This window comes from Oncorhynchus mykiss, chromosome 5, assembly GCF_013265735.2.
Source record: "Oncorhynchus mykiss isolate Arlee chromosome 5, USDA_OmykA_1.1, whole genome shotgun sequence".
Classification (NCBI taxonomy): domain Eukaryota; kingdom Metazoa; phylum Chordata; class Actinopteri; order Salmoniformes; family Salmonidae; genus Oncorhynchus; species Oncorhynchus mykiss.
In genome coordinates this window covers 38610556-38633519 of record NC_048569.1, presented here as the reverse complement: position 1 = coordinate 38633519, position 22964 = coordinate 38610556, and the positions used below count along the sequence as shown (strand labels likewise).

Sequence of the window (22964 nt, the reverse complement as noted above, 5' to 3'; positions counted from 1 at the left end):
CAGGAATACTGTACAAGACAGGCTGGAGCACCAGGAATACTGTACAAGACAGGCTGGTACACCAGGAATACTGTACCATGCAGGCTGGAGCACCAGGAATACTGTACAAGGCAGGCTGGAGCACCAGGAATACTGTACAAGACAGGCTGGAGCACCAGGAATACTGTACAAGAGAGGCTGGAGCACCAGGAATACTGTACAAGACAGGCTTGTCACAAGTTGTTTTAAATTAAAACAGAAAAGTTAGACCTCAGATTTTCTTAAACATGAGGGACGGAGCTAGGGGAAAAACCCTGGCTGCCTTGCCAAGTCAACCAGGAGTGTTGAATGAAAGGCTCGTTCCTAGTGTCTAGGCAGCAGTGCATTGGGTGGAACTGACTGGACACTGGAAACCAAAAGGTCTAATTAAGGGGGTCCTCTGATGGTCAGACAAACCTGAGCCGACAGCAGGGGTCACTATGCTGGCCCACAAACCCCCTGTGACCCCCACACCTGCTTGGCTGCATTAGCCCGGATGTGTCCGAGTGATGTGGACACCCCGAGTCTGAGGCACGGGACTGACAAAACAACACTGAATCTACAGTCCTGACACAACCCTACCTACAACACACTGGACCAACAGTACTGACACAACCCTACCTACAACACACTGGACCAACAGTACTGACACAACCCTACCTACAACACACTGGACCAACAGTACTGACACAACCCTACCTACAACACACTGGACCAACAGTACTGACACAACCCTACCTACAACACACTGGACCTACAGTACTGACACAACCCTACCTACAACACACTGGACCAACAGTACTGACACAACCCTACCTACAACACACTGGACCTACAGTACTGACACAACCCTACCTACAACACACTGGACCTACAGTACTGACACAACCCTACCTACAACACACTGGACCAACAGTACTGACACAACCCTACCTACAACACACTGGACCAACAGTACTGACACAACCCTACCTACAACACACTGGACCAACAGTACTGACACAACCCTACCTACAACACAGAGTACCGAACAGTATAGTACAGCCATGGATGTGTCATGACTCACACTGGACCTATAGTACGGGGCCCAGTTTCCCGATAGCGATGGATCTTAGGCTTACCAGTGTTTTAACTATGCATCTTTCCTACAATGGTCGAAGGTGTAACGCTGAAAGAAAGTTCGCTAAGCGCGCCGTTGGAGCATGTGTCGATACTGATCGAAAGAAAGGCAGCGCTGCTCTCAGATCAGCTTTCCTTACTCAAATCTTACCTTAACGTTAGAATTACTCCACAATACTGACGTCGGATCAGCTCCTAGAGAGATATTATGATGTAACGGCTGCATATATTGAGGGGGCTTATTGTAATGCTTACCCTATAAAGAATGCACTCAATCCCAGATTCATTACAGAACACAACCCTACCGCACACTAGACCGACTGTGGTCAAAATACCATTCATGGTACACATTCAACTTAAATCCAAATGCATGAATAGAATAGTGTACTGAATGTCTCTTTCAGACACCTGGATCTCCTAAATCAACCCTGTTCATTCACAGACAGGAATGTTTTGTCTGGGCTGTTTGGGGCTTGTAGCGGTGCTGCGTTCTACAAAGAGCCTCAACACTCGTTACAATAACGGGAGCTCAGTGTGGGTTGTTGGGGGACTGGGGGCTCTCGTCTGAGCGAGCGGGGTCGGCCTGGTATACAGCCGTGTCAAAAGTTCATGCCCTCCCTGGGGCATTCACACAGTAAAACAAAGAGATCACACAGACTGCGCCAGCGAGCGCCACGCTAACGAGGCTGATCGTTACTGTGGCGCCACCTGTCTCCCTCATCCAATTAGGCTGAACAAGACCAAGGTGCTAATCAACCGGCTGACCAGCCTAGAGGGGAGAGGAGAGGGGGAGAGGAGAGGGGGAACAGGAAAAACAATAGGATCAAAGAGAAGAGGAAAAAAACAAGCAGAGAAAGGTAGGGGGAGGGAAAGAGATGGAGAGAGAGAGAGAGAGAGAGAGAGAGAGAGAGAGTGAGAGAGAGAGAGAGAGGAAGAGAGGGAGTGAGAGGGATGGGGGAGACAGAGAGCAAGAGTCAGGGCCGAATAAGAGATACCTCTTTCTCCGTTTACAGCTCGAGCAAACTGAGACAACATCCAAAGTTCAAATGTTTTATTATAAAAGATGAAGGTACAGCAGTGTCCTGATTGGTGCTCTGTGGATGAACAGATAATTGGTCCAGTAAAAATAGGAGAGGTCAAAAGGGAGGGACAAAGCAGACTGGCTGCACAGTTGGAATGGGAGCGAGGCGCCCAGAAGGACTGGGTGTGCTCTGAGGTTCACAGAAGCTGTAATTATGGGAAAAAGGCATGCGTGTTTACAATATCACACTCTTCCTAACAAGCACTAATTGCGTGTGTGCAGTGAGCGCATGTAGGAATGTCTGAGCACAGCCAGAGTGCAGGGAGAGTTCAGTGAGGAGTTTGGTCAACGGACGACCTGGTTTGTGTCAAACCTGTCAAAAACAATATACACAGCGAAATATAAGACTGAAGTAATTGGGGCTTGTTAGAACACCCAGATAAATTAAACAAAATTTGGTTAGATAGGAAAACACTCCAAGTGGTAAATTAACGAGTCTGAAGAATACTATTGATGCCCAAAATAACTCCTAATGAGGGAGAAAGAGGCTCAGAAAGACAGGCGTGAAGGGTTTTCTGTTGGTGCATTAATTGGTGCATGTCCAGACACAAAAGTGTGTAGTGATCACATACATGCGTATGTGTGTGTGTGTGTGTGTGTGTGTGTGTGTGTGAGACACATACTCTCTGCCCCTTTATCACAATGAGGGCAAACAGCCGTGCCCCCTGTGTCCCAGTATGTGTAGGACCATCCGTCACGCTTGGCTTCCTAAACATAGTCTAGTCTCTGTTGGTTACAGTTAGCACCAGTATCTCTGTGCAACAGAGCCCTACCCTACTGCACAGCCTGGGTCCTGCCCTTCTCCCTCTCCACCAATCATAGTCCAATCGCTGTTACAGTGGGACTCTGTGTGCCATAGAGAGAGCCCTGTTCTACAGCCACTCTCTAGTCCACACTCTCCAGTCTCCACCCCCGATCTCCAGTCACTCACCCCCAGCTTTACCAAACATGTAGTCCCAGTCTACCCAGAGCCTCTGTGCCATAAAGCCTGCACTCTAAGTATGGCTGACTGGAATGGCTAACAGTGGTGTGTATTCGTGGGTGCCAAGGGAAGCCAAGCATTCCCCAACAATTGACCAAGAAAAAAACATAATTGATTGATCTTTCATCTCTCCGTGTTTCATCATTTTCTTCAATTCGCAAGAGGCTCCAGAGAACGCATCCGAGCGAGCGAAACAGCTTGCTCACACGCTGTAGATGTGCAGCCCATCTGTGATGCTGTCTGGTCAAAAAGAGTATGATATTGTTGCCGCTCGTAGCATTGAATGCAAGGGAAGCCAGCATGCATTTGGCCTCCCTTGATAAAAAATATATAAAATAATAGCCAATCAGAGTTGAGCTAAACTGAGTGAGGTCAACTGTGAATGGTCCTGGCGCACAAAAAACAAGTGTCAATGGAAGCCAGTTTGGATTTGGCTTCACACCAATCACATCAAAAGCCCCCAAATTACTGAATTGTTGCATCTCGTTATGTTGTTGTCCTATGGTGGCTAGCCAGCTAGCTAATATTGTCCCTTTCCTAAACTAGCCATGGATGGAGATGGGATTTGGACTTGTGGTTTTACTTAATTCTCCGTACTGGCCAATGATTATAACGGTGATTCTAATCTAACCATGAATTCATACATTGTTGTGTCCCTGGCCTGAGAGGATGGAGGTTCAATATGTAGCTAGATGTAGAAGGCTCATGTTAACTAGCTAACGTTGCCCATGAATGGAAGATAGGCGAGCGAGCAAGCATTTTAGCCAGGTAGCCTAGGACAACAGAAACTAAAAGCATGTAGCCTACTGTATGACAGAGTCATAGATCGTTTCGGCAACATGAAAGAGAGAAGGATGGCATTGGCGTTTCTCTACAAGTAGGGTGAGTAAACATGTTTATTCTACTTGCACTCACGCACACAAAAATCAGAACCAAGGACAGCCACATCATATTTAGCTTCTGTTGATTGGACACAGTTGTTTTTGGTATCTTTCAGTTGTCAGTGTATTAGACTAAGCGCGGGTGATTTGATGATGTTGAAATGTTGTCAGGGGTCAGGGGTAATCAACTACTAATTGAGAAGGTCCAGGTGACACACATTTCCTAGCTGGCAAAGGTCAGGATGGATATCGTCCTTTATCAACACAGTGGTACAGCGTAGTAACAAACACAGTCTTCTACAACTTAGGAAACATGTTGTTGTATAAAATGCACATTCAAATACATTCAACGAGATAATTACATATTTGAACGAATGACTTCTTTCTTTTGAATGTAAACATGTGCATCATCATTGCTGAAGAACAAAAGTGGTTGCGTAGTTGTAATATTTAAATTAAATTTAAGTGCTTTCTTTTGGAGAACAAAGGCGAGTTGTTAAAAAAAGTAGCATCTGAACGCACAGAAAGCCACTGTGGGCCTTGCAATATTCACGCATGTCACTCTGGGCCTTGCATCAATGAGAGAAATTACACTTTGTCTCCTGCCAATACTTTGAACTTTGGCACAAATGGTGTGAGAGAAACTCTGAGACACTGGTGCAGGTGTTCATCGGTGAGCCTGGTGTGGTATTCGTTTTTACTAAATACAATATTTGCTTTGTGGACTTCACCAGACAGATGTTGCTCTCCGGTTTTGTGACGAAACAAAAGGTGTGGTTGAATTTATTCTGCCACTGTGTCTTCTTATTATAAAGGCATGTGAACTAACAGGTTATAGAGCAAACGACGAAATTATCACAATTAACACTTAGGTTGTAATGTGGCTTTTTTTCCTGGCTAGACTTCCCCAGTTATTTTACCCACACACCCCTACTGCTGGCTAACACAGTGTTTAATGGCACATTAACCAGCCATATACTCTCCCCCCCAAAGAATGACCCCTTCTTAAAAAGACAATCCAAGCCGTTGTGATTAATGATGTTTTTATTCATGTAGTTTTATGGCTCTATAATTTGCAGGATATTAATAGTCACATAGCCCACACCCTCCAGCCAGCCAAGGTGTAGTGAGACTATGTACCTGCTGTATGTTGAGTTTGATTGAGAGGGAAAGCCCAGGGAAAGAGTCTCCTGCGTATATTTTCCATGTTCAGCTTGCCGAACCACTCCCTCTCAACACTCAGCTGCTGAAAGCCCTTTTGTCTGTGAGTGGCACAGGGGCCACAGTGACACTTAATACATACACCTTACCTCACCTTGACAACTTGGTTATTTGTTTCATCTCTTCTCTACACTTCACCCCCTCACACCCTTGTTTTGTTACCTTGACCACTTGCCCACTCTCCCCAATAGAGGTAACGCAGAGAGTAAAGGGTTCACCCACCTATGTCTGCGTGTCTCTCAGTCACTCCCGGCTATTCCACACAACCCAGATGTAGAACTTGTATTTCGGTCACCTGCCCAAGACAAGAGATAGAGGCAACAAATGACAACTCTGACAAAGGCTTCAGAACTGACAATGCTATCCATCAGGAAAACAATCAGCGTGGAAAAAGATAAACGAAATGGGGGGGGGGGGGGGGGGGGGGGGGACATACAGAAGACTCTCACTAACACACAGTAGAAGGGCAGTGAAAGTTTGAAAGGATAAAGCGAGGGAGCGAAAGAGATGAAAAGGAGAAGTATTTTTAGCCCGCGTTGCACATGACCGACTGTCACTTGCTATAATAATTGACGCGTTATAGGTGTTATCCTGTTCTCCACGGTCAAACACAGTACTGGAGGCACACAGCTGTTGTTGCTCTGGCTGCAGGCACAACACCAGTTAGAAACACAACGTGAGTAGGAGGAGAGTGTTTGACCAGCCTGTTTCTCTTTCCGTCCCGCTCTCATCTTCTCTTAGTCTGACATTCCCTCCTTATCTCTCCAAACAGTAGTTAAGTCACAGTCGTTTCATGTCACTTAATCTCTGATGTTCACTTGTCACACTTTCCTCCTCACGGGACAATGACTGGAAGGTCACACACAGCTCACCTGCGTGACCACAATCAGATTACAGACACACACACACACACTCAATCATACTTATCTATTATCTCTGCCTCTGTGACGGTCTGGATCCCAACAATAATAAATAGAGATGGATCATAAAGATAGGGCCAGTCTGATGGGTGGCCATGTTGTTTCTATCTGAGTGATAGGTGGCCATGTTGTTTCTGTCTGAGTGATGGGTGGCCATGTTGTTTCTATCTGAGTGATAGGTGGCCATGTTGTTTCTGTCTGAGTGATAGGTGGCCATGTTGTTTCTGTCTGAGTGATGGGTGGCCATGTTGTTTCTGTCTGAGTGATGGGTGGCCATGTTGTTTCTATCTGAGTGATAGGTGGCCATGTTGTTTCTGTCTGAGTGATGGGTGGCCATGTTGTTTCTGTCTGAGTGATACTTGGCCATGTTGTTTCTGTCTGAGTGATGGGTGGCCATGTTGTTTCTGTCTGAGTGATGGGTGGCCATGTTGTTTCTGTCTGAGTGATGGGTGGCCATGTTGTTTCTGTCTGAGTGATGGGTGGCCATGTTGTTTCTGTCTGAGTGATGGGTGGCCATGTTGTTTCTGTCTGAGTGATAGGTGGCCATGTTGTTTCTGTCTGAGTGATGGGTGGCCATGTTGTTTCTGTCTGAGTGATGGGTGGCCATGTTGTTTCTATCTGAGTGATGGGTGGCCATGTTGTTTCTATCTGAGTGATGGGTGGCCATGTTGTTTCTGTCTGAGTGAAGGGTGGCCATGTTGTTTCTGTCTGAGTGATGGGTGGCCATGTTGTTTCTGTCTGAGTGATAGGTGGCTATGTTGTTTCTGTCTGAGTGATGGGATGTTGTTCCTGTCTGAGTGATGGGTGGCCATGTTGTTTCTGTCTGAGTGATGGGTGGCCATGTTGTTTCTGTCTGAGTGATAGGTGGCCATGTTGTTTCTGTCTGAGTGATGGGTGGCCAGGTTGTTTCTGTCTGAGTGATGGGTGGCCATGTTGTTTCTGTCTGAGTGATGGGTGGCCATGTTGTTTCTGTCTGAGTGATGGGTGGCCATGTTGTTTCTGTCTGAGTGATGTGTGGCCATGTTGTTTCTGTCTGAGTGATGGATGGCCATGTTGTTTTTGTCTGAGTGATAGGTGGCCATGTTGTTTCTGTCTGAGTGATGGGTGGCCATGTTGTTTCTGTCTGAGTGATGGGTGGCCATGTTGTTTCTATCTGAGTGATGGGTGGCCATGTTGTTTCTATCTGAGTGATGGGTGGCCATGTTGTTTCTGTCTGAGTGAAGGGTGGCCATGTTGTTTCTGTCTGAGTGATGGGTGGCCATGTTGTTTCTGTCTGAGTGATAGGTGGCTATGTTGTTTCTGTCTGAGTGATGGGATGTTGTTCCTGTCTGAGTGATGGGTGGCCATGTTGTTTCTGTCTGAGTGATGGGTGGCCATGTTGTTTCTGTCTGAGTGATAGGTGGCCATGTTGTTTCTGTCTGAGTGATGGGTGGCCAGGTTGTTTCTGTCTGAGTGATGGGTGGCCATGTTGTTTCTGTCTGAGTGATGGGTGGCCATGTTGTTTCTGTCTGAGTGATGGGTGGCCATGTTGTTTCTGTCTGAGTGATGGGTGGCCATGTTGTTTCTGTCTGAGTGATGTGTGGCCATGTTGTTTCTGTCTGAGTGATGGATGGCCATGTTGTTTTTGTCTGAGTGATAGGTGGCCATGTTGTTTCTGTCTGAGTGATGGGTGGCCATGTTGTTTCTGTCTGAGTGATGGGTGGCCATGTTGCTTTTGTCTATGTGATGGGTGGCCATGTTGTTTGTGTCTGAGTGAGGACACATGCACACATGGCACGGCTCCTCTCTACATCCCACTGAGACTGAGGGAGGTCACAGTCCTTCCTGACTCTTCCCAGGCTCTCTCTCTCAGCAGAGCAGAACGTTCTCCCGGTTCCTCTGCGGCCTGGGAGCCCCAGGCTCATTCGATAGTGACACAGATACGGACCCAGCCTCACAAGCCTCAGCCGCCTCTGTGGTCCATCTGCTGTTCTACTGAACTCCTCCTGAACCCAGCAGCACCAACTAACCCACTGGGGGACGATGCAACATCAACACACTGGCCACTTTTACCAGACTGTGTACTGACAAACCCAAAAGCAGACAAACATGTTATTTAGTCACCATCTTATATACAGTTGTTTACTTATTGTGTACAGTGCATTCAGAAAGTTTTTAGACCCCTTCACATTTTCCAATTTTTTTTAACATTACAACCTTATTCTAAAATATATATTTTTTGTATCCTCATCAATCTACACACAATACCCCACAATGACGAAGCTAAAACAGGTTTTTGACATTTTTGCAAATGTATTCATACGTAAAAAAAAAGAAATACCTTATTTACATAAGTATTCAGACCCTTTGCTATGAGTAAGTATATAGTATATAAGTATATAATAATAGTTTAATAATAGTATAATAATAGTATATAAGTATCTATATCCACAGTAAAACAAGTTGTATATCGAAGAAGACACTGCTCCAAAACCGCCATAAGAAAGTCCGACTACGGTTTGAAACTGCACATAGGGACAAGATCGTACTCTTTGGAGAAATGTCCTCTGGTCTGATGAAACAAAAATAGAACTGTTTGGCCATAATGACCATTGTTATGTTTGGAGGAAAAAGGGGGAGGCTTGCAAGCCGAAGAACACCATCCCAACCGTGAAGCACGGGGGCGGCAGCATCATGTTGTCGAGGTACTTTGATGCAGGAGGATCTGGTGCACTTCACAAAATAGATGGCATCATGAGGCTGGAAAATGATGTGGATATATTGAAGCAACGTCTCAAGACATCAGTCAGGAAGTTAACGCTTAGTCACAAATGGGTCTTCCAAATGGACAATGACCCCAAGCATACTTCCAAAATTGTGGCAAAATGGCTTAAGGACAACAAAGTCAAGGCATTGGAGTGGCCATCACAAAGCCCTGACCTCAATCCTACAGAACATTTGTGGGCAGAACTGAAAAAGCGTGTGCAAGCAAGGAGGCCTACAAACCTGACTCAGTTACACCAGCTCTGTCAGGAGGAATGGGCCAAAATTCACCCAACTTATGGTGGGAAGTTTTGTGGAAGGCTACCTGAAACATTTGACCCAAGTTAAACAATTTAAAGGCAATGCTACCAAATACTAATTGAGTGTATGTAAACTGCTGACCCACCGGGAATGTGATGAAAGAAATAAAAGCTGAAATAAATAATTCTCTCTACTATTATTCTGACATTTCACATTCTTAAAATAAAGTGGTGATCCTAACTGACCTAAGACAGGGCATTTTACTAGGATTAAATGTATTTGGCTAAGGTGTATGTAAACTTCCGACTTCAACTGTACCTAATACTGTACATACCATTTTCTTCCATATGATATACTGTCTGTGTACACCACGTATTTATATTCTGGATTCTGACACAGGCTCACTCTAATATATCTATTCTGGATTGTTAATTGGACTCGTTCTGTCATTTCTTGATTTCTTGTGTGGATTTTTGATTATTGTGTATTTGTTTTGTAATTGCGAGTCATTCGATTGCATTGTGGAAGCTAGTAACATACGTATTTCGCTGCACCTGCTAGAACACCTGCACATATGTGTACACCGCCAAGAACCTTTGATTTGATTCTTGACTGAACAATTCACTACCGACTCATGTCCTGTAATTCCACTTGTTGGTTCTCCGTTGTTACCACTGTAGTGGGTGAGACTGTATCTTTTTAGGCCTTGTAAAATCAGGTACAATTTGAACCGCCCCCTCCTCACCCCTGTCTCCCAGTCTGCTCGGAGGACCACGTCTGACTGTTTAACCATCTGTTGCCGTGTTTGCTGGGAAGGGAAGCCCTGTGGGCCCTGTAATCCTGGCAGGAAAACCCTGTCTCTGGTCTGCTGGCTGACCTATTGTTCATTGTCAATCAGACGCTGCTTTCCTTAATTAGGAGAAACGCTCCAGCAGTTTGGGTTGAGCTCCAGCCTTCCAGTGGAAAAGACAAGCTGTTTTACCTCTCTCTCACTCTCTCTCTCTCTCTGTTGTACAGATCCAGGATCTTCATTTGACCACCCGGATGTAAAACTTGTAGTGTATTTCAGGTTAAAAAGGCTTCTGAAGTTTGTAATTTCCCCCAAAATCTCCATTAACTATAATAATAATAATTCACATTTCCTGTTGCTGCAGGATTATTTTCCTGCTGTAGCAAACTGGCTCAAATTAAGACGCTTCATATGTAATGTCAGGCTTAAAATGCAATTATGTGCATTGATAAAACTACTGTACAGTCCATATGTGCAAATCACATGAATCACTCCCAACATAACACTTTATAAATTCACAGTTTTCTCAACACTTGAAACACAACGAAGTCCACAGCCTACAGCCTATGAACACAGATATCCTCAGCACCACACTCACATCTCATCTACCCCTCCCTTCACTGATCCACTCTGACGAAACACATGGTGGAAAAACAGACACCTACTCTCCTGTGTGTCCGCTAATAAAACAATGTTCACATGCAGCTCTGATCTGGAACGGAAGAAATGTTTGGCAACAATTACAACATCAAACCTCAGCTTAGATGATGTAGGCATGTTATTATTCTGATTTTAATTGCTCCCAATTGCTGAATTTCAGCAAGACAAACACTAAAAAGTCAAGAAACCACAACTGAAGTTGATGCAGCACAGTCGACATACACCATTGTCTTAGATACGTATGTTGGTTTTTTGATTTGTTTCTGTTCATTTCTGAGGTAAATTATTGGGGCGCCACGAAAACCAAGTGCCATCTTTTAATTTAGGCCTGCCATCATTTGAAATACGGCCTTGATATTCTCAACATTCAAATAACAAAGAAGCACTTGATGTTTCTGAACACGTTTTTTTTTTTTTGTCTGTATAAAGAGTTGTGTGACACATATGAATGCTGAGATGAACAATAGTTTGTTTCAGCTCTTCACATCTGTCTGACATTACAGAGCACTTTGGCCATAATTCACGTGCAGTAGAGTGGAAAAACAAGAGCAAGGATGGAAATCACTGAATTGATCCTTCTCTGACATCCAACTGCACAGAGATCATAGAGCTGGGTTCCTCAATAGCTGGTGATTTTATTTGGCACCCCAAGTTTTCTGAGCAAAAAAAAAACCAAACGTAGTTAAATGTTTACTAAATCATTTTCGTTGTTGGACATAACATACTGTACAATCACTGTACAAAGTATTCCCACGCATAAATAGAGAGGTATATGTGATCGTATCCCAATGTAATCAAGGTTTGAAATGATTCTGTATTTGTTAAATACTATATCTGTTTGTGGATTCTTGCAGTCAATTTGCAGTGTACAAATGATTTATAACTATGTTCTGGCCCCCCGACCCTCCACTCATGGAAAAATGGTCTTAAGGCTGAATGTAATTGGGACCCCTGTGTTTTAAGACTGTTAAATCCAATAAATACCATATTTTAAATGGTGTAATGCAGGCATTCCCACTGGGCACACACTGATTGAATCAACATTGTTTCTACATCATTTCAATGAAATGACATTGAACCAATGTGGAATAGAAGTTGAATTGACATCTGAGCCCAGTGGGTTACTTCTATATTATACAATGGGTGGGTCTAATATTGAATGCTGATTGGTTAGAAGGGAAAGGGGGATGGCTAGTCAGTTGTACAACTGAATGCATTCAACTGAAATGTATTATTCCACAAGTTACCACCGGCTAAATCTATGACGTTAAAATGCCTATTTACTCTGTTCTATCTGACTGCGCAATCCACTGTCTCATCAGCCCAGCCAGACAATTTATAAAGTTGATCTCCACTATAAAAAGCAACTAGACCTTATCTCCCATTTATTTTAGACTAACATTTAGTTTTCTGTCTCTCTGACATTTGCAACATTGTTTCAATATTCAAATTCAATCGCCAGCTGTCCCATGAACGTGTTGGGAGTTGAGATGAGACAGACAGGCGGGTAGTGTTTCTTAGCCAGTTGAAATCATGAATCAGCTGGTATCAACGTTATGGATGTACAGTGCCTTCAGAAGGTATTCAGACCCCTTGACTTTTTCCACATTTTGAGACATTACACCCTTATTCTAAAAGGTATTTTAAAAAAAAGTCACATCACCAATCTACACGCAATACCCCATAATGACAAATAAAAATAATTTATTTTTATTTTTTTGACACAGAGCCAAAAAACTGAACGACTGGGTCACGTCTCTGGCAACTGAACCGATAGAACGAACGGCCAGGCCGCTTCGGTTGGCAACCCTAGATTTGTGTCGGGACTATATCTTGTGGAAGGATGAAATAGCATGAACAAAAAATTAAAATAATGTTTTTGATGAAAATATGTCAATCATTATTTGAATAAGTTGGTAACCCTTTGTATAAAAGTGATAATGCCCAAGAAGCCGGTGTTTGGAGGATATATTGCAACAATTTGCCGGTCCTCGACTTCGTCTCGGGCCTAACAACACCCGTGCCAATATATCCTCCAAACACCGGCTTCTTGGGCATTATCACTTAAATATATATGGTGCACAACTAGAAACAGACTAAACATATCATACTGTACAATAATACAGTATACCATCAAACTGCAGTATGCATGGAATAAAAAACATACAGAAAGCATTGTGATATGTCTGTCTTCATCAGTTAAAACAAACTGCCAACAGAATCCAGAATAGAGAACAGTATGAGCAGGGCCCAGCAGGGTACTACTGTAAGTAGGACACACACTGCCATGGAAAATACAATGAAAGCATGAATGAGTGACAAACTCTGGCTTTTACTCAATCTCATCAGATAACAGTCTAACTGAGGCAGAACCACAGTCAATGAAGAAACACAGTCACACACACACATACACTTGACCATGCACACACTGGCGAGCCGCGAGACAGAGGACATTAACAGAAGGTGTGTGAGAAGCCTCTTATCAGCAGAACCTCAACCTATACCTGGATATGAGGAGCAGATTAAGCTATCAGCTACTGTACATTCCAAAGATGTCTAGCTTTTCCCCCTGACGTTGTTGTTTGCTCTCTCCCAATGATAGCGCCGACGAAAACACAGGAAGTGGGTTGCAGGGCGACGGAGCTCACATCGATCGGTAGGCCCGCCTGTCTCTCTGTATGAGCTGGGTGATGCCTTCCCTCCTCTCCTTCCCCCAGCTCAAGTTTTTCTGCTGCTAATGTATCTCAATATTCCCCCTTCCCGGGCTGCCTTGGCACGGAGTAGTCGATAAGTAACGGCAACGCTATCCATCTCTGAAACATCACTCCTCCACTTACTGTAAGAGCGCATCACTGTGGCCACCACTTTCAACGTTGCTGACATGGAGGTAACAAACACCAGCCAGCCCAGTGCATGATCTGTGACAATCAGATCCAACTAACAGGTCTGGTAGATTTCTACATCAGACAGGTCCCAGACAACAGACCTTTTAGTGTCTAGATTCAGTATTTCTATTAGCCAGAGTATTAGACTTTACATACTATTAGTTGATCGTCAAGGTTGGCATTAAGCTGTATGGTGTCCCAACTATCAATCAGAATACAGTATGATGACATTTTACATTCTCTGAAGTAAATAAATACTGTCGATTTATATTATTTGAAATCAGATTTCTCCCTGGTAAAATAAAGGTAAAAATCAAATAAAAATAAATGTACTGAAACTAACTCTAGACTAATGCAGGTTGGTTTAGCATTCACTTCATTTGACTCCCTCTTGAGAAAGCCATTGCGTTTCGCCATACTCCTATACGCTGAGCCATAATGAAATCCTCACTTTTGGGAGAGATATTTTTGGAGGAATACACTACACTTGAAAGTATTTCACCTTAAAATCGAATGCGTTCAAATCTAAGATTTCTATGAGCCAGCGGAAAGACCTGGATCTCACAACTCCAAACCCCCGAAGAGCCTTTGTTCTGGCTTTTGTTTCCCCTTGGCATTTCATTAATCAAACAATGCTTGGCCAGGGAGTTTACTCACCTTGTCAGTCTAAAAGTGGCTGATTTAAAATTTATGGAGAAACAATCACCGCCTTTGGAGTGGTGCCCGTTACCTAGAAGAGCAGTGGCCAACCTTCCGGAGGGAGGACATCTTTGAACCCATCATATCATCAATTAAACAATTCCCTGAAAACATGACATGTACAGAACGACCTGCTCATCATAACGCTGTACAGTAGTTGGTGAGTCGCGTTGATCGTGGCAACTCTCTGACCTCCCTCTGCCCCTCCCGACACACAGAATGCAACCTATCAAACACATGTCATTTGATTACTAACAGCTTGCATTTGTTTGACTTTTCCTTGACATTTTGATAGCAAGCCTGTATGTAAATGAGAGTAGAAGTGCAATTCCTCCTGTGCGAACACGGGCCACAGGTGAGGATATGTTAATAGCAGTGACAGCAACGTGAGTTTACGGCAGCAGAGCGACCTGTGCATGCCGTTTACAGAACCTGTGTAATTACTGTGTCAGATACATTAATCACCTGGGAGGGGGAAACAGACAGAGAGACAGACTGGAACCCCAGGCTTTTCCAGTCCCGAGATCAACCATCTAGCAAAACAACTCCAAATCCATAGAGCCATGTCACAAATGTCTCTGTTATGGTTATCAGGTTACCTCCCAAACATCGCACTCCACTCAAATAACACCGCCTCCATTGTTCACATGCATTCGAGGCTATATGTCATGTACACTTTCACTTACTTGGAAGACCATTGCCATGCTATGAGACAGACATAATGTTATCGTTGTGCAAAAGGGCATCTAGGTAGTCCGCGTGTGTCTCCGCCACCAGATCTCAACCCAATTGAAACAGTTATTGGGAGGGTCCAGAGGGGCGCCAGAGACAGTGTTTCCCACCACCAGAATGGTGAGTTCCAGACACTTGAGAAATCTATGCCAAGGCCCACTGAAGCCGTTCTAGCGGCTCGTGGTGCCCCAACGCCCTATTAAGACACCATGGGTTCTCTCTTATTTTGGCAGTTACCTGTAGGTGGTGCTTTGAGTGAAAACCAGATAAGTTTCACTGAAACCCTCTGATCAATCTAAATTCAATTATCAAAATCCGGCAAGCATTTTATATCAAATTCACTGTCCAGACTCCCTTGACGATACCACTCTCTGTCTGAGAGATCTCAATCCATTATAGAGCCACTTATCAGTGTGACGTCATCGCCATCTCGTTCTGGCCGACACTGAGGTTCACCTCTTTTCCCCTCTGGTTTTGGCAGAGTACTCTGCTCTCCACTCCCGCCATCACCTGTGTTGGTACGTGAGTGAGGGTGCATGGAGTCAGGAATACTCATAAACACACTCAGGCTTCCATGGAAAACAGTGTGTAATTCCTCAAAATAATTGTATTTTGCCGTTTCCTGCCCTCCTAACTCGGGCAGTCGGCCACAGGGTCTGGAAACTGGCTAGCACGGGTGTCTCATTCGTTTCCCGACAGACACCACCATGCCTGCTGCAAGTCAACATGAAGAGACCACAGGGTCCTGCGTTACCTGTTTGAACAGCCACTGTCGACCACACCCAATGCAGGGTCCCACGCCTACTCCACCTGCCTGTGGAGAATGGCTGTTTCCTGAGGACTCGTCCGCTGTTACAACGGCCAGTGTGGGAGGAGTTCAGACAACGTTTCAGCTAAAAGATGTCTGGTCATGAGGAAATAATGTGATACTTCAAATCAATACCAGGCCAAATATATTTCACTTTGTGATACAGTGCCTTGCGAAAGTATTCGGCCCCCTTGAACTTTGCGACCTTTTGCCACATTTCAGGCTTCAAACATAAAGATATAAAACTGTATTTTTTTGTGAAGAATCAACAACAAGTGGGACACAATCATGAAGTGGAACGACATTTATTGGATATTTCAAACTTTTTTAACAAATCAAAAACTGAAAAATTGGGCGTGCAAAATTATTCAGCCCCTTTACTTTCAGTGCAGCAAACTCTCTCCAGAAGTTCAGTGAGGATCTCTGAATGATCCAATGTTGACCTAAATGACTAATGATGATAAATACAAGCCACCTGTGTGTAATCAAGTCTCCATATTAATGCACCTGCACTGTGATAGTCTCAGAGGTCCGTTAAAAGCGCAGAGAGCATCATGAAGAACAAGGAACACACCAGGCAGGTCCGAGATACTGTTGTGAAGAAGTTTAAAGCCGGATTTGGATACAAAAAGATTTCCCAAGCTTTAAACATCCCAAGGAGCACTGTGCAAGCGATAATATTGAAATGGAAGGAGTATCAGACCACTGCAAATCTACCAAGACCTGGCCGTCCCTCTAAACTTTCAGCTCATACAAGGAGAAGACTGATCAGAGATGCAGCCAAGAGGCCCATGATCACTCTGGATGAACTGCAGAGATCTACAGCTGAGGTGGGAGACTCTGTCCATAGGACAACAATCAGTCGTATATTGCACAAATCTGGCCTTTATGGAAGAGTGGCAAGAAGAAAGCCATTTCTTAAAGATATCCATAAAAAGTGTCGGTTAAAGTTTGCCACAAGCCACCTGGGAGGCACACCAAACATGTGGAAGAAGGTGCTCTGGTCAGATGAAACCAAAATTGAACTTTTTGGCAACAATGCAAAACGTTATGTTTGGCGTAAAAGCAACACAGCTGAACACACCATCCCCACTGTCAAACATGGTGGTGGCAGCATCATGGTTTGGGCCTGCTTTTCTTCAGCAGGGACAGGGAAGATGGTTAAAATTGATGGGAAGATGGATGGAGCCAAATACAGGACCATTCTGGAAGAAAACCTGATGGAGTCTGCAAAAGACCTGAGACTGGGACGGAGATTTGTCTTCCAACAAGACAATGATCCAAAACATAAAGCAAAATCTACAATGGAATGGTTCAAAAATAAACATATCCAGGTGTTAGAATGGCCAAGTCAAAGTCCAGATCTGAATCCAATCGAGAATCTGTGGAAAGAACTGAAAACTGCTGTTCACAAATGCTCTCCATCCAACCTCACTGAGCTGGAGCTGTTTTGCAAGGAGGAATGGCAAAACATTTCAGTCTCTCGATGTGTAAAACTGATAGAGACATACCCCAAGCGACTTACAGCTGTAATCGCAGCAAAAGGTGGCGCTACAAAGTATTAACTTAAGGGGGCTGAATAATTTTGCACGCCCAATTTTTCAGTTTTTGATTTGTTAAAAAAGTTTGAAATATCCAATAAATGTCGTTCCACTTCATGATTGTGTCCCACTTGTTGTTGATTCTTCACAAAAAAATACAGTTTTATATCTTTATGTTTGAAGCCTGAAATGTGGCAAAAGGTCGCAAAGTTCAAGGGGGCCGAATACTTTCGCAAGGCACTGTACCTGTAGGAGTGGGGAGGAGAAGCAGTGTGTGTAAGAGATTAGGGGTCACCGTTACAAACGCGTTGTCCAGGGTCATTCTGGAAACACCCCATACGTACTCCTCACTCCGTACCGTACAATAATTTGCCATGACCGGGAAAAACCCCTGCCGACACGGGTACCGATAACGCCAAACTTGCAGGTGACTTCACGGAAGAAGCACAAAAAGATAGGTAAGAGCATGGTGTTGTAGTCTACTCCAGACAGTTCTCTATCGTTGTCTACCCTGACGTGATCTATCACAGAGCGAACTCAAACAGGATGCTTTTGGTGGTGCCAGAACGATTGACAGACACATGCTCATCCAGTCTGATTCCTGAGTTCCCGACGACTGGAAAGTTGTTCAGCTGTTCTGTTAATAAGAAGAAGTCCGCAGCAACATGTACAAACGAGGAAGTGATATACTAAGTCCAGATAACAGGGGAAATCTAACCCAGCCCGGTCGAGGTAGCAGAGCTGACAAACCTGCAAGGGAATACAATGTTCCTGTAGGCATCACATGGAGTCTGTGTGACTGAGACCAAACCATATGGACAGGATGGCAGGCTGGGTGGGGCACAGGTGCCAAGTGGTAGGCTGCTGGCAGGCCTGGTCCCCTTGGGTACGGGAAAACTCAGGTGCATATCACACAACATATACACCCTTTCCAGTAGGGGAGAATGGGTTAAATTGAGCCATTTTCTTTTACATTTAGATTCACTGCGTCAAGGGAAATATAGTATTCTTTCTAACAAAGAGATCTATATACACTGCTCAAAAAAAATAAAGGGAACACTAAATTAACACATCCTAGATCTGAATGAATGAAATATTCTTATTAAATACTTTTTTCTTTACATAGTTGAATGTGCTGACAACAAAATCACACAAAAATTATCAATGGAAATCTTCATCTGTGAAGAGCACAGTGGCGAAGTGGCGAATTTGCCAATCTTGGTGTTCTCTGGCAAATGCTAAACGTCCTGCATGGTGTTGGGCTGTAAGCACAACCCCCACCTGTGGATGTCGAGCCCTCGTACCACCCTCATGGAGTCTGTTTCTGACCGTTTGAGCAGACACATGCACATTTGTGGCCTGCTGGAGGTCCTTTTGCAGGGCTCTGGCAGTGCTCCTCCTTGCACAAAGGCGGAGGTAGCGGTCCTGCTGCTGGGTTGTTGCCCTCCTACGGCCTCCAGCCAGGAAGCATTGGAACTGAGAAGTGGTCTGTGGTCACCACCTGCAGAACCACTCCTTTATTGGGGGTGTCTTGCTAATTGCCTATAATTTCCACCTGTTGTCTATTCCATTTGCACAACAGCATGTGACATTTATTGTCAATCAGTGTTGCTTCCTAAGTGGACAGTTTGATTTCACAGAAGTGTGATTGACTTGGAGTTACATTGTGTTGTTTAAGTGTTCCCTTTATTTTTTTGAGCAGTGTATATTTCAGGATATCGTGTATCTCTGGAAATGTGTCAACATTACAGTGGTCTCTTGGCACAATGTACCCCGGGTATGGGGTAAGTTGAGCTGTGGGACAAGGTAAGGTAAGCTTTTTTAAAACCATGTCTCTTTATTTCCCAAGCACAATCACTTTTGTATTTTAATCATTTCATGCATCTTTGAAGACAGGCTTCAATCCAAACAAAAACGTTTAACATAGGCCAGACCCTGTTGTTACCTCATATCCCAGTGATAATGCCTTGCAACACGCCTGGGAAGAAAACACTTCCATTTGTTCAACTTGACATTGTCTTAACTTACCTATATTAGCCCACACAGCTACAAGGATGCACTTTCATGCTAGGTTTAGGACCTCATGTTGACGCTTATAGAGACCCCAACTGATGTATAGAACAATATTAAACATGATCTACTTTGGTTTAGATAGAAGCATCATGAAACCTTTAACACAATAGAATCATTTGACTTGGTGAAAATACCGCTTGTTGGACCTAACTTGCCTACAACTTTTTCCATGTGATTTCTTCCTTCACAGGCAGAAATAATGACCTCTTCCTAAATATTAGGTCAAATGATCAAATCAAATGTATTTATATAGCCCTTCTTACAGCAGCTGATATCTCAAAGTGCTGTACAGAAACCCAGCCTTAAACCCCAAACAGCAAGCAATGCAGGTGTAGAAGCACAGTGGCTAGGAAAAACTCCCTAGAAAGGCCAGAACCTAGGAAGAAACCTAGAGAGGAACCAGGCTATGAGGGGTGGCCAGCACCTCTTCTGGCTGTGCCGGGTGGAGATTATAACAGAACATGGCCAAGATGTTCAAATGTTCATAAATGACCAGCATGGTCAAATAATAATAATCACAGTGGTTGTAGAGGGTGCAACAGGTCAGCACCTCAGGAGTAAATCTCAGTTGGCTTTTCATAGCCGATCATTGAGAGTATCTCTACCGCTCATGCTGTCTCTAGAGAGTTGAAAACAGCAGGTCTGGGACAGGTAGCACGTCCGGTGAACAGGTCAGGGTTCCATAGCCGCAGGCAGAACAGTTGAAACATGATACATTTTATGTATGGTTTCCTAGAAACAAGGGAGGCTGAACTTACCCCACCCACCCCTAAGCCTATGGCAAGACTCTGAAGGCCTGACATTCAGTCCTACGTTATTATTACAGTCACATAACTTTTCATTCTGATAAAACCATGTATCATAAATTATTATAGTTAGGTTTTCACGCAACATTTTTTGATTTAAATAGCGACTACATTGCCAATATTGTACATAATGCCGCCAAAGCACCAACTCCATACTGTACATTGTGAGAAACCAGCTGTGTGTCGTGTCTTATGACCAGGGCCTCTCTTTCACACCTTCTCTCCCACCCCTCTCTTCTCCTGCCAAGCATGCTGTGGGAGAGAGCTGCTGCGTCTATATGGTCCCCACATGCCCACCCTCAGAGTGCAGGGAGCTGCCAAAGGTCTACTCTGCGACGTGCCCCTCTGCCCATCCCAATGTGTGGGCAGTGCCAGCTTGTAACCAGAGAGCAGAGAGAGACCCAACAGCTGCTGCTAGTTTAAGTCTCCCTCTGCATCTGCCACTACTGTGATCTCATGGAACAAAGCTAGAATGCAATCACACGCTCCGACTGGGTGCCCAGTCACACTCCTGCCTTTGTCCTCTGTCATCTCCCTCTCTTTCCGACTGCACACGCTCTCGCATCTGCCTGTCTGTCTCTCTCTCTCTCCCCCTGTCTGTCTCTCACTCTCTTTCACTTTCCTCTCTGCCTGTCTGTCTGTCTCTCTCTCCTATCTGCCTTTCCGTCTCTCTCTCTCTCCTCTCTGCCTGTCTGTCTGTCTGTCTGTCTCTCTCTCTCTCTCTCTCTCTCTCCGCGTGTCTGTCTGTCTCTCTCTCTCTCTCTCTCCCCCTGTCTGTCTGTTTCTCTCTCCTCTCTTCCTGTCTCTCTTTCTCTAAATCCCCCCCCCTTCTCTGGTTGACCTGCTCATCCCACATTCTCTTCAACATTGCTGATTGTGAAACCAGACTAGAGGTGTTGAACTAAACCTCCCTCCTATGATCTCTACCTGCTGGTTAGTCTTTAACTGGAGCGCTACTAGCCAAACACAGTACCACAGTTCAACCGCTCCCATTCCTCCACAGCCAGCACCATGCTGTCAGACAGGCACTACTAACTGTGTGGGGCTCAGACTCACTTCAGCACTGGAATCACCAAACAATTCAGCCTCTCCCATCTCTCCCTCTAATCCCATTCATATATCCTGTAGCCCTCCTGAACGCTGGCTCAATGAAGTGGTGACAGCTCCTTTTGACAGCACACCTGAGAACGGTTCCCCGAAAAGCCTCCTCTCTCTGCTAACAGAACGCTGGAGTGACAGGCAGCAGTTGAAGCTGTAAGACAACACCATGTTTGATTAATCAGGCATTACTCTGGCACAAAGCAGAACACAGCGCTAATCCTCAGTTCAGTAACAGGAACCATAACGCATACACACACACAGACACGTTGCCACGCACATACACACCCACACACACTTTACCGCGCTTGTCCAAAATACTTTCTCAGAGTAAGTAACATCCCTGTGTTTCTCTCTACCCCAGCTCTCACCGTCCGGCAACACCAGCTGCAGCCAAGGGCCTTCGGGCCCCTATGGAAACACGAGCAGCATCACGTGAATACAGGTAGTGAGTGTACGTTATTCTGCCAGTCACACCTACACTTACAGTGTCTGACAACTGGATTAGCAGCCCCTACACACAGCTCCACTCTCTCCACACCCACACCCTTTTCAGTGTGGAAGTGCCTGTAAAGTCAAAGGCAGTCACTTTCGCAGAGACGCTAGGACATTTGTTGTAGCATGTGTATGTCTATAGAACAGTTTGTAATAGCAGAGATTTAAGTTATTCCATACACCCAGTGTGTCTCTATGCATGCCACTATTTTGTCTGTGAGACAGGGTCAGTTCACCAGACATACTGTGTCTACAGGGATCAATACAGGCTCACTGACAAATCCCACCTTTCATACCTCCTCAATGAGCCACTTTGAAGACTTGTCTGTGGACTCCACACGTGTTACAGCTTTACCTCAGGAAGGTGATTCTGCAGCAGGCCGACCTAGAAGCTCCACCGGCATTAGGCTGTCAGAGACAACGTTGACAGGTCTGACTGTGTTCTGTCTTACTCCGTCCATTAATGACTAATAACGACCTGGTTGCTACCAGGTCTCCTGTAGGGTCGCGTACAGAATCATTTTGGCATTCTTTTTTTTTTAGAATGAGTCTTAGTCATTTTGACTAAAATATAACGTTTGTTTTTTCTCATTTGAATACTGATTTAGTCAAATTATTGTCAAAATGCCATTTTAGTAAATGAAATGCCCTTCCATTTTAGTCACCTCACATTTGTATTGCCTCATTAAGCTATAGTAAACATATAGCACTGACTTCCATGTGCACAGACATATATAATCTTGTCCTACAAACAGATTCTTCTGCATAACAATTCTCTTCCCAACAGCAGAAATATGACAAACATACACAAAGTCTACTAAACATTAAGAACACCTGCTCTTTCCATGACATAGACTGACCAGGTGAATCCAGGTGAACGATATGATCCCTTATTGATGTTACCTGTTAAATCCACTTCAATCATTGTAGATGAAGGGGAGGAGACAGGTTAAAGAAGGATTTTCAAGCCTTGAGACAATTGAGGCGGATTGTGTATGTGTGCCATTCAGAGGGTGAATGGGCAAGACAAAATATTTAAGTGCCTTTGAACGGGGTATGGTAGTAGGTTCCAGGCACACCGGTTTGTGTCAAGAATTGGCCATGCAAATTCCTAATTCAGCCTACATAGATATTGCTCATTACACACAAAAC

The 22964-nt window shown here is 44.4% G+C and overlaps 1 protein-coding gene across 3 annotated transcripts in view; it reads right to left on the bottom strand.

Moving 5' to 3' along the window:
- The window catches only part of bmpr1bb (bone morphogenetic protein receptor, type IBb), a 111467-nt gene that overhangs the window by 47650 nt on the left and 40853 nt on the right, over positions 1-22964 (bottom strand). For 2 of the 3 annotated variants that reach the window (XM_036977450.1, XM_036977452.1), the window contains exon 3: positions 5525-5597. The exons of the other annotated variant lie outside the window; for it this stretch is intronic. The gene's annotated coding sequence lies outside the window, so the exon portion shown is untranslated. The remainder of the gene's footprint in view (positions 1-5524; positions 5598-22964) is intronic. 3 annotated transcript variants of the gene reach the window in all.